General features: G+C 45.2%; 1 long non-coding RNA gene across 1 annotated transcript in view; it reads right to left on the bottom strand.

The window, feature by feature from the left end:
• Window positions 1-15,988, bottom strand: part of LOC142488787 (uncharacterized) — an 89,457-nt gene that overhangs the window by 53,321 nt on the left and 20,148 nt on the right. Inside the window, exons 3-4 of the long non-coding RNA XR_012799660.1 lie at window positions 13,565-13,881; window positions 7,617-7,933 (exon numbers count right to left, since the gene is read on the bottom strand). This is a non-coding gene — a long non-coding RNA (uncharacterized LOC142488787). The remainder of the gene's footprint in view (window positions 1-7,616; window positions 7,934-13,564; window positions 13,882-15,988) is intronic.

The raw sequence follows: 15,988 nt of genomic DNA, 5'->3' as shown, positions 1-15,988 counted from the left end.
CCCACTCTGCATGTCACATCAATCCCACTCTGCATGTCACATCAATCCCCCTCTGCATGTCACATCAATCCCCCCTGCATGTCACATCAAACCCCCTGTGCATGTCACATCACTCTCCCCCTGCATGTCACATCAATCCCTCCTGCATCTCACATCAATCCCCCCTGCATGTCACATCAAACCCCCTCTGCATGTCACATCAATCCCCCCTGCATGTCACATCAATCCCCCTCTGCATGTCACATCAATCCCCCCTGCATGTCACATCAATCCCCCCTGCATGTCACATCAATCCCCCTCTGCATGTCACATCAATCCCCCCTGCATGTCACATCAATCCACCCCTGCATCTCACATCAATCCCCCAATGCATGTCACACCAATCCCCCCCTGCATGTCACATCAATCCCCCTGCATGTCACATCAATCCCCCTCTGCATGTCACATCAATCCCCCCTGCATGTCACATCAATCCCCCAATGCATGTCACATCAATCCCCCTCTGCATGTCACAACAATCCCCCTCTGCATGTCACGTCAATCCCCCCCCTGCATATCACATCAATCCCCCTCTGAATGTCACATCAATCCCTCCTGCATGTCACATCAATCCCCCTCTGCATGTCACATCAATCCCCCTCTGCATGTCACATCCATCCCCCTCTGCATGTCACATCAATCCCCCCTGCAGCTCACATAAATCCCTCCTGCATGTCACATCAATCCCCCTCTGCATGTCACATCACTCTCCCCCTGCATGTCACATAAATCCCTCCTGTATGTCACATCAATCCCCCCTCTGCATGCCACATCAATCCCCCCTGCATGTCACATCACTCTCCCCCTGCATGTCACATCAATCCCCCCTCTGCATGTCACATAAATCCCCCTCTGCATGCCACATAAATCCCCCTCTGCATGTCACATACATCCCCCTCTGCATTTCACATAAATCCCCCTCTGCATGTCACATCAAGCCCCCTCTGCATGTCACATAAATCCCGCTCTGCATGTCACATCAACCCCCCTCTGCATGCCACATCAATCCCCCCCTGCATGTCACATAAATCCCCCTCTGCATGTCACATCACTCTCCCCCTGCATGTCACATCAAACCCCCTCTGCATTTCACATAATCCCCCTCTGCATGTCCCATCAAGCCCCCCCTGCATGTCACATCAATCCCCCTCTGCATGTCACATCAACCCCCCTCTGCATGCCACATCAATCCCCCCTGCATCTCACATCAATCCCCCCTGCATGTCACATCAATCCCCCTCTGCATGTCACATAAATCCCCCTATGCATGTTACATAATTCCCCCTCTGCATGTCACATACATCCCCCTCTGCATGTCACATACATCCCCCTCTGCATGTCACATCACTCTCCCCCTGCATGTCACATAAATCCCTCCTGCATGTCACATCAATCCCCCCTCTGCATGCCACATCAATCCCCCCTGCATGTCACATCACTCTCCCCCTGCATGTCACATCAATCCCCCCTCTGCATGTCACATAAATCCCCCTCTGCATGCCACATAAATCCCCCTCTGCATGTCACATACATCCCCCTCTGCATTTCACATAAATCCCCCTCTGCATGTCACATCAAGCCCCCTCTGCATGTCACATAAATCCCGCTCTGCATGTCACATCAACCCCCCTCTGCATGCCACATCAATCCCCCCCTGCATGTCACATAAATCCCCCTCTGCATGTCACATCACTCTCCCCCTGCATGTCACATCAAACCCCCTCTGCATTTCACATAATCCCCCTCTGCATGTCCCATCAAGCCCCCCCTGCATGTCACATCAATCCCCCTCTGCATGTCACATCAACCCCCCTCTGCATGCCACATCAATCCCCCCTGCATCTCACATCAATCCCCCCTGCATGTCACATCAATCCCCCTCTGCATGTCACATAAATCCCCCTATGCATGTTACATAATTCCCCCTCTGCATGTCACATACATCCCCCTCTGCATGTCACATACATCCCCCTCTGCATTTCACATAAATCCCCCTCTGCATGTCACATAAATCCCCCTCTGCATATCACATAAATCCCCCTCTGCATGTCACATCAACCCCCCTCTGCATGCCACATCAATCCCCCCCTGCATGTCACATCAATCCACCTCTGCATGTCACATCACTCTCCCCCTGCATGTCACATCAATCCCCCCTCTGCATGTCACATAAATCCCCCTCTGCATGTCACATCAACCCCCCCTGCATGTCACATCAATCCCCCCTCTGCATGTCACATCACTCTCCCCCTGCATGTCACATCAATCCCCCCTCTGCATGTCACATAAATCCCCCTCTGCATGTCACATCAACCCCCCTCTGCATGCCACATCAATCCCCCCCTGCATGTCACATCAATCCACCTCTGCATGTCACATCACTCTCCCCCTGCATGTCACATCAATCCCCCCTCTGCATGTCACATAAATCCCCCTCTGCATGTCACATAAATCCCCCTCTGCATTTCACATAATCCCCCTCTGCATGTCCCATCAAGCCCCCTCTGCATGTCACAACAATCCCCCTCTGCATGTCACATCAATCCCCCTCTGCATGTCACATCAATCCCCCTCTGCATGTCACATCAACCCCCCTCTGCATGCCACATCAATCCCCCCTGCATCTCACATCAATCCCCCCTGCATGTCACATCAATCCCCCTCTGCATGTCACATCAATCCCCCTCTGCATGTCATCAATCCCCCTGCATGTCACATCAGGGGGCTGCATGTCACATCAATCCCCCCTGCAGCTCACATAAATCCCCCCTGCATCTCACATCAATCCCCCTGCATGTCACATCAATCCCCCCTGCATGTCACATCAATCCCCCCTTCATCTCCCATCACCCCCCTGCATGTCACATCAATCCCCCTGCATGTCACATCAATCCCCCACTGCATGTCACATCAATCCCCCCTGCATGTCACATCACTCTCCCCCTGCATGTCACATCAATCCCCCTGCATGTCACATCAATCCCCCCTGCATGTCACATCACTCTCTCCTGCATGTCACATCAATCCCCCCCAGCATGTCACATCCCTGGGACTGCTCCACGGAACCCTGGTTGAGAAACACTGAGTTAACCAGTAAAGTATCGTATAACTAACTTTTGACGGACGTTAGGCATATTCATATACAAATAATATGCTATTGAGCGGTTAGCCTAACAGTGAATATCCATTAACCTCCACTAAAGTTAGCGCATGAAAATAACATTACGATAAATAGATCACACCAAAATTATCCGCTGCAGCTGCACCATGATACCGTAACATTATTTCTGGGAATTTCCTATAATGACAGAGGCAGGCCCAACGTGGTACCCACATTATTTGTTTGGGTATGGAAAGTAACCCTTTCCTTTAGAAAAAGTTACACGTGTCAACAAAGATACATATTATGCATAATATGAAACAGAATTTTATTGAATTGCTGTGCAAACGTGCAATAAAACAGTATATAGTAAATAGTCGAATCCTATATACTCAAATAAAAGATAGACAGCTAACGTCTATTAGAACTTCGCCAGAAATCACACTGAGCTCTAGTTGTACTGATCTATAGGGTATCCTGGTCAAACAGGATATTAATCCTCCGTAACATCACCTCGTACATGTAAAAGGTGGGTACATATAGTAAGGTGCTGATGTTAGTACACAAAAAAATGTTCGCTTTAAGATATCCCTTTAAGTCTCCGATAACTGTGTGTTGTTCAGTAATGGGGTGAGCGATCTTATTAAACCTGTGTTGTACCTGTGTCCACACTGGGGGGACACATCTAAGGGGTTCTAGGTGATGTTGTTGGTGTAGTGGGCCTATCCTGTGGCTCCCTATAGATGTATGGGTGAGTACCTGCTCCTAGAAAAACATAGATAGAGAAGTGCTGACAATGCTATGTTCCATGGTAACCCAGTTAGTCACTTGTATTGTGTCAGTAAAGAGCCTAGCGAGAGTGTGGTTAGTGTACTCCGCATGTGTATTGTGCTCTGCGCTAAACGTCCTTAGAGAGATCTTATGCACATTAGCTGCGCATGCGCTAGTTTCGTGCCTTCTCGCGTTAGGTATCGGCGGCTAATACAGGGGTGGGGGACACCCACAGGAAAAAGCAATAGTATGATGCCTCTTGGTAAGTATTGTGATCATGTAGACTGTTGGTGTTTAGTTATCACTGAAACCCCTAGCCGTCCTGTCATATGCCAGAGCTGTTTGAAGTTCAGACTGCGCATGCGTCACAGACCGTGCTTAGATAGTACTGTTAGAACGTCTGCGCATGCGTCGGTGCACGGTAAGTAGGATAATAGCGATTGTAATAGTAAAGGACACGTTTAGGGTTCTGTTATAGGTGTTTGAGTCTTATCTACATGACAGAAAAAATGCTAATGATGAAATGCTGCACCGGGGCAAGGAGTTCTCGTATGCTCCTAACACGGGTGGTCAGCTGTTGATAGCGCGTGTGTTGCCCGGTGTACCATACAGTGTAGTGCAGTTTGCCCGAGAGGGTATTCGGTTAAAGACTTTGCTAATAGCTATACTAGTATGGTGGTATAGACAGCAGTAGCGTGGTGCCCATAGAACAATGATGGATGGATGGATGAAGTCACAGGAAGTGACGAAACATGCGGCATGTCGGGTCTTTTGCCGGCATTTAACTAACTTTGTCAGTTATCACCAGTAGCTCTCCGAGAGCGCTGTGCTCCTATACCACAATATATTAAAAACTCTTTGTTACACCCATTTAAAGAGGTGTTAGTACTGCCGCAGGGCAGTACTTGTTCTATGGGCACCACGCTACTGCTGTCTATACCACCATACTAGTATAGCTATTAGCAAAGTCTTTAACCGAATACCCTCTCGGGCAAACTGCACTACACTGTATGGTACACTGGGCAACACACGCGCTATCAACAGCTGACCACCCGTGTTAGGAGCATTCGAGAACTCCTTGCCCCGGTGCAGCATTTCATCATTAGCATTTTTTCTGTCATGTAGATAAGACTCAAACACCTATAACAGAACCCTAAACGTGTCCTTTACTATTACAATCGCTATTATCCTACTTACCGTGCACCGACGCATGCGCAGACGTTCTAACAGTACTATCTAAGCACGGTCTGTGACGCATGCGCAGTCTGAACTTCAAACAGCTCTGGCATATGACAGGACGGCTAGGGGTTTCAGTGATACCTAAACACCAACAGTCTACATGATCACAATACTTACCAAGAGGCATCATACTATTGCTTTTTCCTGTGGGTGTCCCCCACCCCTGTATTAGCCGCCGATACCTAACGCGAGAAGGCACGAAACTAGCGCATGCGCAGCTAATGTGAATAAGATCTCTCTAAGGACGTTTAGAGCAGAGCACAATACACATGCGGAGTACACTAACCACACTCTCGCTAGGCTCTTTACTGACACAATACAAGTGACTAACTGGGTTACCATGGAACATAGCATTGTCAGCACTTCTCTATCTATGTTTTTCTAGGAGCAGGTACTCACCCATACATCTATAGGGAGCCACAGGATAGGCCCACTACACCAACAACATCACCTAGAACCCCTTAGATGTGTCCCCCCAGTGTGGACACAGGTACAACACAGGTTTAATAAGATCGCTCACCCCATTACTGAACAACACACAGTTATCGGAGACTTAAAGGGATATCTTAAAGCGAACATTTTTTTGTGTACTAACATCAGCACCTTACTATATGTACCCACCTTTTACATGTACGAGGTGATGTTACGGAGGATTAATATCCTGTTTGACCAGGATACCCTATAGATCAGTACAACTAGAGCTCAGTGTGATTTCTGGCGAAGTTCTAATAGACGTTAGCTGTCTATCTTTTATTTGAGTATATAGGATTCGACTATTTACTATATACTGTTTTATTGCCCGTTTGCACAGCAATTCAATAAAATTCACTACACTCACTACATCCACCCCTGACCGTCTATATTATAAAGGTCTGCGGTGCGCCTATAAAGGGACTCTGTAGTGCACCTTCTCTGGTACACTTTTCTGGTATATTGTCTATTTCCCTAGGCAGCACGCTTTTACCAACCAGGGGTTAGAGCGAGGTTCCTCTCTATATCTCCCTAATATGAAACAGAGCAAGAGATGCATCTGATATTGTATGTATATCTTTATTTAAACAGTGCCATCTATGTGAATAGCGCTTCACAGCAGTAATACACGTGACATAATAATATAACACATATTGAGAATAAGCGCTTGAGACATAAAAGTAACATTAGGATAAAGGAGTCCCTCCCCGAAGATCTAAGTGATAAGTTGGAAGAACGTACAGAAACAGTAGGAGGGTGTTCTGGTAAGTGTGTCTCCAAGGGGTCAAGGTAGATGTATGAGGTGTATAGTATCAGCTACGGAGGTACCCATATGCTTCGTTAGAGAGGTGTGTTCGTTAGAGAGGTGTGTTTTAGCTGAGTTTTAATGGTGGATAGAGAGGGTGCTAGACAGGAGAGGGATTTCAGCAGGAGAGACGCTGAGACAGATTTAGTAGAGCGTAAAGTTGTTCTAGTAGCAGCGTTTAGGAAAGACTGAAGGGGAGACAGGTGAGAGGCAGGAAGGCCAGACAGTAGAACATTACAATAGTCAATGTGTGAGAGAATGAGGGTCTGCATTAGAGTTTTAGCAGTAGAGCAACAGAGGAAATGGCATATGTTTGCAATGCTACGGAGGAAAGAATGACACGTTTTATCTACTGTACATTGTGTATGTGAGAGAAGAATGTGAGGGAGGAGTCAAATGTGACACCTTGGCAGCGTGCTTGTGATATTGGGTGTATGATAGTACTGCTAACAGTAATATTGAAGAGGGCAGTAGTGCCAGGCTTGGGAAGAAGTATGAGGAGCTCCATCTATGACCTGTTAAGTTTGAGTCAGCCGTCCCGCCACGACCAAGTCCCCACCAGCGTTTCTCCTCACAGGGACCCTCCGCTGCAGCTGCACCACCGGCTGCTTCCCTTATCATGTACGTTTTAGACTTTAAGGGTTTTAGTGGTTATGTTAAGGGGTTAACTTTAGGGGATCTAGTGGTTAGGGTAGTGGGTTAACTTAAGGGGTTTTAGGGTATGAGGTTAAGGTTTTTAAGGTACGGGGTATCATTAGTATGAGGAGTTAAGATTAGGTTTGTTTTTAGGTAAGGGCTAAAGTTGGGGACTTACCCTAGTGGGAAAGCGGCCAAAAAAATGAAATAATAAATGAAAAAACATATTCTCTTCTACCAGAGTAAGGGACAGGCTCACAAGGTCCGCTTCTGCAAGGTCTTCTACGCCTTAAGATTTCTGTGGCCATTAAGTAAGGAGTTGGAGTAAGGGACGAAACTGAATGAGGAGGAGGAAGTGGAGTGAAATGACCTCCCCCCCCGATGTTGCCAGCGAGTCGCTGGATGCAGCCGCAATTGTTAGAGTGGATGGTGAACGCAAGCTCTCCCTACATTTCTACTTTGCCAATGTAAGCTTCTTTACCGCAGCAGTTAGTGGGCAATACTATTGGTAATGGCAAAGCTGCTCTGCCACAGGAGGTGGATTAACACACAGACCTGTCAGCTGGATGTTTGGGAGATGTTCGCCAAATGATGGGTCGTCTGTCAAAATGATATCTGCATCTTCAGGAACTCCTGCTAAAACACCAGTGCAACCTCGTCGTAGTGGTCAATGCAGTAGCAGGAAGTCTCAGTTCAGCTACAGCTGGGACAGGTACAGCTAGAGCAGGTGCAAATGCTGCTACAGCTTGTTCAGGCACTGGTAGAGCAGATGCCAGAACTGGTAGAGCAGGTTTAGGCACTGGTGTTGCTGGTGCTGGTACAGCTTAGGCAGGCACTGGTACAGCTGATGAGGATGCTGGTAAAGCATATTCCTGAAGAAGAACAACAGTAAAATGGAACGTTACTGAGTCCTCTGGGTGCTGTTCCTCAATGCTCACCTCAAAGGTTCATTCTGTCTCTACAGTTAGCTCTCTGGCTATTGTCCTTCAGAAAACTTACATAATATGATCAAATATAGTACTATAGTACATTTAACCACATTTTAATATACTTTGTGTGCATAAACATCAATTTCTTCACAAGTTTAGATAAGTTTAACAAGAAGGATAATATGGTGTTCTGTTAAGTATTTGACATACTGTAAATCTATTTTACTGTTTATTAATGTGGTGTCATAGTGATTTGAGAACAGTAATATGGTAATACAATAGCTAAAGGACTACAGTACTTTATATCTATTGAATATGACTGTAATGTGCAAGACATGGTCTATAGCCTACTCAAATATTATGTAGTCATACATCTAAGCATTCAAAACGTAGGTTATTTGACGAACTACTCACCACATGTATGTGTGACTGCAGGGCAAATAATACAGTAATTTTAGGTCTGGGAGGGCTGGGATTGTAAAACTGGGATATTGTTCTACACTAGCAGCTCAGAGCCAAGTCCTACAAAGAACCCTGGACTTTCCATGAATAGCCCACCACTGATTGGCTACACCTGGTGTTCCCATTTTGCGAATGGGTAACTCTCAATGTATTACTTCCTGGTAAAACATTTTATAAACTAAATAATGGGAACTCTTGCTAATGTAACCAAACTAGTACTGATGAACAAGAGAGTGCTTATCAGGACAAGTCTCTGGAGACCACTGTGCCTGAGTCAGAGAGGCAAATGGATGGTCTTTTTGTTGCACTCGGACGGTGGAGTTGGAGGCAACTAGCTATGGCAGTTTGCAGTCCTCCTCACAAAGTCTACCTGAGTCTGGAGACCCTCAACTTGAACTGTCTGTTATCCATGATAAGCCAGCTCCAGCAGTGTCCTAACCCTAGATATTAAGGACTCCTGCAAGTATTCCCTGTTACTCCATACAGTATATTGTTGTGGTTTGTATTAGTTCTTATTGTTACCTGTGTATAATAAACTACTTTGTTTATTAACCTCTGTGTCTTGCCTGGTGTATACGACCCCAAAGTGAGTCTGGTCAATCTGCTACGTGACATGGCGCAAAATGTTTTAGAGTTGTATTACAGTAGGTTCTTGTAACAGGGGACTTATCCCTGTTCACAAAGGTGCCTCTAATCCAGCAGTGTGGTGGTTAACTGCTGGTAGCAAATTAACTAGCACCACCTGCCTGATTACAGGTAGTAGAAAAAGCCTGCCTTTGAGACAGGAAGTAACTCCTCCCTAGCTCTGACTGAGAGCTGACCTTTGGAGAGACAGAGCAGAGGTTCTTCAGACCCAGGAGAGACTGACCAAAAGAAACCCAGGTCTCTGGAGCTGAGCGGTCTTGAGCTCTGCACAGCAGAGCTGAATTCAAGACACAGGGAAAACTACTGCACCTGAAGCTGAACCAGGAAGTGAGATTTTCCCTCCAAGAAACAGATAAGACTTGTATTCTTAAGAGACTGCTTATATCTGCTTATTTTCATGCTATATGTTTTGGGGCTGCGAGAACTGCTTGACTAAGGGAGATGTGAACTAATTGCATAGGATTTCACTAGAAATACTCCCAAGTGAATGGAAGCTTTGTTCCCCCCCCTGTGTTTGGATAATTTCCTGATGAAAAGGAACAGGCACAATAAAGCCTATTATAATTTCACATTATAAAGCCTCCTAATTGTGTACCTCTGTGAACGTCCGTCCACATATGGTGTCCGAGGTGGGACAAGAGGTGTCTTTGTAGTTAAAAAGGACAGGAGAGTTTTATGTGAAATTTTTTGTTATGCTTTTTTGCCTACAAACAAGTCTGAGAAACTTAGAGAAAAAAAAAAAACCTCATGCAGCAGAGATCAGAATTAAAGGGACACACCACTGCACTGAAACATACACAGCATTGAAACTTACAAAAACACAGATGGACTTTTTACCCCAATCCCAAGAGGAGAGAGACTGCTGAAGCAGCTAAAACTTTATTTTCCTATCAAAAAGCATAATATGGTAATTGAAATAGGGCTCTTTGCCTTTCAGCCATAGTCAGGGTTCAAGAAGTGAGTCAGCCCTTGGAAAGGGATAGGTGTTTGTTGTTTTCAAAAGTTTCGCTGAAGCAGTGAATACAGATGGTGACCCACGAGTGGTACTGATTTTGCAAATAAAGGTTGCCACACCGCATAGGGCTACCAGCTGTGAATGGAGTATATGCAGAAAAGTGTGAAAATTGATACAAGACTGTGCTGAAGCAAGGGAATTTTTAGCAAACAAATGCTGAGTGTAAAATTGCCCTATAAAGAAAAAGGTTTTTCAAAGCCAATTGCTGAGTGTTGAGTCCACTGCAAAGAATGTATTTTTTCTGCAAGTAAAAAAGTATGCCTATTATCTTGGGAGCAAAACAGACACCCAAAGTGTGAAGTGTGAATGCCATAATACCCAAAGATGAGACTGAAAATTACTGAACTCAGGCAGAAAACCAAATTCTGTTGCTGAAGCGGAGGGATTTCACCTAGCAAATAAATGGTATATAGCAAATAGACTTTTTTACCTAGCAACTGCACAATCTTGTATACCTGATAAAAGAAAATGCATGCACAGTACTGCTGATATTGAAAAAAAAAAAATTACCCAAGAAAGAAAAATCTACAGAAATGCCTGTGAGAACTACGACCTCTACAAGCAAAATATGCCCATCTGTAGGACTATCACAATTGGGGGTTCTAGCAAATACAGTGGCAACAGCTGCAATAGCGCCTCCTGAGGTCAGGAAGAAAATTACACCTGATTGCCTAAAAATGGAGGACAAGATGCAGCGTTCCTGTAATGAACCCTACCCCACTGAAGAGTGGCCCTTCCAGTCCAATAAAGAGGAAGACATCTCTTACGGGGAACCCGAACCGAGTCACACCCACAAAACACCCCAAGAATGGTGGGGGTGCCTGAACTCGGCACGAACAGAAAAGACCGCTCTTTTTGATGACGAATATGATCAGCAGGAGACAGAGCGGGAGCAGTGGACACCGAATATTTCCGTCAGCTATTACAGTTGCAAGAAAAGCCGGGTGGATCCAGTGACGCTGCTAAAACTTCAAATGAAGATGGAGACCCCAATATCCCTGAAGGGACGGTGTCATCCAAATCAAAAAGGAAGAAAAAGAAAAGCAGTTCTTCACTTACCGTGGAAGTAACAGACACATCCGCAGATCCTGTGGAGAAAAAGGGGGACCGAGATGCCCTGCAGGCTAGAGAAAATGGAGAATTCGTCCCGCGTATAACCGAATATCCAGAGGGCCCAAGGCAGAAGTCGTGTACCCCAAAGAAGTGTCTGTCCGGTGCCAACAATGAGGAACCCTCAACCAGTCATCCCAGGGAAGCGGAGCCGGAACCAGTGAGTGACGATCCCTTGACCAGCCCTGAAGACGCCCTGCAAATTGCCAGGCGTGACTGTGATTTACTCCGTGAACAATTGAATCAAAAGAAAGATGGTTACGCGGAGCTACTGAAAAATAACGTGAAGCTACAGGAATATGTGCTCGCAATGTACTCTACAGCTAGGACAGAATTGGACGATCTCAAGACTGAGCTAGATACTGCAAATGCTGCTATTTCCGCCATGGATGAAAAGCAGAGCCAATCTGATAAAATGGTGGCTACGCTAAAGCGGAAGTATGAGGAGGCACTGAAGCAGATGACAGTCTTCCAGCAAGAGGTTCACACTCTTCGCATAGAGCTGAATGCCTCACAACAGGAGGTCAACAGTGTCCAGATAGAGGTGGACGTAGCTCAGAAAGAGGTTCAGACACTCCACAGAGCACTGGATGCCTCACATCATGAGACCAACAGCTGCCGCACAGACCTGGAAGTTTCCAGAAAGGAACTACACAGTCTCACTGAGGAGCTGGACATTTTAAGGAAAACTATCCTACATCTTAACTTAGATCTCAAAGTCTCTCTGACCGTCTATATTATAAAGGTCTGCGGTGCGCCTATAAAGGGACTCTGTAGTGCACCTTCTCTGGTACACTTTTCTGGTATATTGTCTATTTCCCTAGGCAGCACGCTTTTACCAACCAGGGGTTAGAGCGAGGTTCCTCTCTATATCTCCCTAATATGAAACAGAGCAAGAGATGCATCTGATATTGTATGTATATCTTTATTTAAACAGTGCCATCTATGTGAATAGCGCTTCACAGCAGTAATACACGTGACATAATAATATAACACATATTGAGAATAAGCGCTTGAGACATAAAAGTAACATTAGGATAAAGGAGTCCCTCCCCGAAGATCTAAGTGATAAGTTGGAAGAACGTACAGAAACAGTAGGAGGGTGTTCTGGTAAGTGTGTCTCCAAGGGGTCAAGGTAGATGTATGAGGTGTATAGTATCAGCTACGGAGGTACCCATATGCTTCGTTAGAGAGGTGTGTTCGTTAGAGAGGTGTGTTTTAGCTGAGTTTTAATGGTGGATAGAGAGGGTGCTAGACAGGAGAGGGATTTCAGCAGGAGAGACGCTGAGACAGATTTAGTAGAGCGTAAAGTTGTTCTAGTAGCAGCGTTTAGGAAAGACTGAAGGGGAGACAGGTGAGAGGCAGGAAGGCCAGACAGTAGAACATTACAATAGTCAATGTGTGAGAGAATGAGGGTCTGCATTAGAGTTTTAGCAGTAGAGCAACAGAGGAAATGGCATATGTTTGCAATGCTACGGAGGAAAGAATGACACGTTTTATCTACTGTACATTGTGTATGTGAGAGAAGAATGTGAGGGAGGAGTCAAATGTGACACCTTGGCAGCGTGCTTGTGATATTGGGTGTATGATAGTACTGCTAACAGTAATATTGAAGAGGGCAGTAGTGCCAGGCTTGGGAAGAAGTATGAGGAGCTCCATCTATGACCTGTTAAGTTTGAGTCAGCCGTCCCGCCACGACCAAGTCCCCACCAGCGTTTCTCCTCACAGGGACCCTCCGCTGCAGCTGCACCACCGGCTGCTTCCCTTATCATGTACGTTTTAGACTTTAAGGGTTTTAGTGGTTATGTTAAGGGGTTAACTTTAGGGGATCTAGTGGTTAGGGTAGTGGGTTAACTTAAGGGGTTTTAGGGTATGAGGTTAAGGTTTTTAAGGTACGGGGTATCATTAGTATGAGGAGTTAAGATTAGGTTTGTTTTTAGGTAAGGGCTAAAGTTGGGGACTTACCCTAGTGGGAAAGCGGCCAAAAAAATGAAATAATAAATGAAAAAACATATTCTCTTCTACCAGAGTAAGGGACAGGCTCACAAGGTCCGCTTCTGCAAGGTCTTCTACGCCTTAAGATTTCTGTGGCCATTAAGTAAGGAGTTGGAGTAAGGGACGAAACTGAATGAGGAGGAGGAAGTGGAGTGAAATGACCTCCCCCCCCGATGTTGCCAGCGAGTCGCTGGATGCAGCCGCAATTGTTAGAGTGGATGGTGAACGCAAGCTCTCCCTACATTTCTACTTTGCCAATGTAAGCTTCTTTACCGCAGCAGTTAGTGGGCAATACTATTGGTAATGGCAAAGCTGCTCTGCCACAGGAGGTGGATTAACACACAGACCTGTCAGCTGGATGTTTGGGAGATGTTCGCCAAATGATGGGTCGTCTGTCAAAATGATATCTGCATCTTCAGGAACTCCTGCTAAAACACCAGTGCAACCTCGTCGTAGTGGTCAATGCAGTAGCAGGAAGTCTCAGTTCAGCTACAGCTGGGACAGGTACAGCTAGAGCAGGTGCAAATGCTGCTACAGCTTGTTCAGGCACTGGTAGAGCAGATGCCAGAACTGGTAGAGCAGGTTTAGGCACTGGTGTTGCTGGTGCTGGTACAGCTTAGGCAGGCACTGGTACAGCTGATGAGGATGCTGGTAAAGCATATTCCTGAAGAAGAACAACAGTAAAATGGAACGTTACTGAGTCCTCTGGGTGCTGTTCCTCAATGCTCACCTCAAAGGTTCATTCTGTCTCTACAGTTAGCTCTCTGGCTATTGTCCTTCAGAAAACTTACATAATATGATCAAATATAGTACTATAGTACATTTAACCACATTTTAATATACTTTGTGTGCATAAACATCAATTTCTTCACAAGTTTAGATAAGTTTAACAAGAAGGATAATATGGTGTTCTGTTAAGTATTTGACATACTGTAAATCTATTTTACTGTTTATTAATGTGGTGTCATAGTGATTTGAGAACAGTAATATGGTAATACAATAGCTAAAGGACTACAGTACTTTATATCTATTGAATATGACTGTAATGTGCAAGACATGGTCTATAGCCTACTCAAATATTATGTAGTCATACATCTAAGCATTCAAAACGTAGGTTATTTGACGAACTACTCACCACATGTATGTGTGACTGCAGGGCAAATAATACAGTAATTTTAGGTCTGGGAGGGCTGGGATTGTAAAACTGGGATATTGTTCTACACTAGCAGCTCAGAGCCAAGTCCTACAAAGAACCCTGGACTTTCCATGAATAGCCCACCACTGATTGGCTACACCTGGTGTTCCCATTTTGCGAATGGGTAACTCTCAATGTATTACTTCCTGGTAAAACATTTTATAAACTAAATAATGGGAACTCTTGCTAATGTAACCAAACTAGTACTGATGAACAAGAGAGTGCTTATCAGGACAAGTCTCTGGAGACCACTGTGCCTGAGTCAGAGAGGCAAATGGATGGTCTTTTTGTTGCACTCGGACGGTGGAGTTGGAGGCAACTAGCTATGGCAGTTTGCAGTCCTCCTCACAAAGTCTACCTGAGTCTGGAGACCCTCAACTTGAACTGTCTGTTATCCATGATAAGCCAGCTCCAGCAGTGTCCTAACCCTAGATATTAAGGACTCCTGCAAGTATTCCCTGTTACTCCATACAGTATATTGTTGTGGTTTGTATTAGTTCTTATTGTTACCTGTGTATAATAAACTACTTTGTTTATTAACCTCTGTGTCTTGCCTGGTGTATACGACCCCAAAGTGAGTCTGGTCAATCTGCTACGTGACATGGCGCAAAATGTTTTAGAGTTGTATTACAGTAGGTTCTTGTAACAGGGGACTTATCCCTGTTCACAAAGGTGCCTCTAATCCAGCAGTGTGGTGGTTAACTGCTGGTAGCAAATTAACTAGCACCACCTGCCTGATTACAGGTAGTAGAAAAAGCCTGCCTTTGAGACAGGAAGTAACTCCTCCCTAGCTCTGACTGAGAGCTGACCTTTGGAGAGACAGAGCAGAGGTTCTTCAGACCCAGGAGAGACTGACCAAAAGAAACCCAGGTCTCTGGAGCTGAGCGGTCTTGAGCTCTGCACAGCAGAGCTGAATTCAAGACACAGGGAAAACTACTGCACCTGAAGCTGAACCAGGAAGTGAGATTTTCCCTCCAAGAAACAGATAAGACTTGTATTCTTAAGAGACTGCTTATATCTGCTTATTTTCATGCTATATGTTTTGGGGCTGCGAGAACTGCTTGACTAAGGGAGATGTGAACTAATTGCATAGGATTTCACTAGAAATACTCCCAAGTGAATGGAAGCTTTGTTCCCCCCCCTGTGTTTGGATAATTTCCTGATGAAAAGGAACAGGCACAATAAAGCCTATTATAATTTCACATTATAAAGCCTCCTAATTGTGTACCTCTGTGAACGTCCGTCCACATATGGTGTCCGAGGTGGGACAAGAGGTGTCTTTGTAGTTAAAAAGGACAGGAGAGTTTTATGTGAAATTTTTTGTTATGCTTTTTTGCCTACAAACAAGTCTGAGAAACTTAGAGAAAAAAAAAAAACCTCATGCAGCAGAGATCAGAATTAAAGGGACACACCACTGCACTGAAACATACACAGCATTGAAACTTACAAAAACACAGATGGACTTTTTACCCCAATCCCAAGAGGAGAGAGACTGCTGAAGCAGCTAAAACTTTATTTTCCTATCAAAAAGCATAATATGGTAATTGAAATAGGGCTCTTTGCCTTTCAGCCATAG

Source organism: Ascaphus truei, chromosome 2 (genome assembly GCF_040206685.1).
Source record: "Ascaphus truei isolate aAscTru1 chromosome 2, aAscTru1.hap1, whole genome shotgun sequence".
Lineage (NCBI taxonomy): Eukaryota > Metazoa > Chordata > Amphibia > Anura > Ascaphidae > Ascaphus > Ascaphus truei.
Note: the sequence above shows the minus strand (reverse complement) of the source record. Positions and strands in the feature narration are given on the sequence as shown.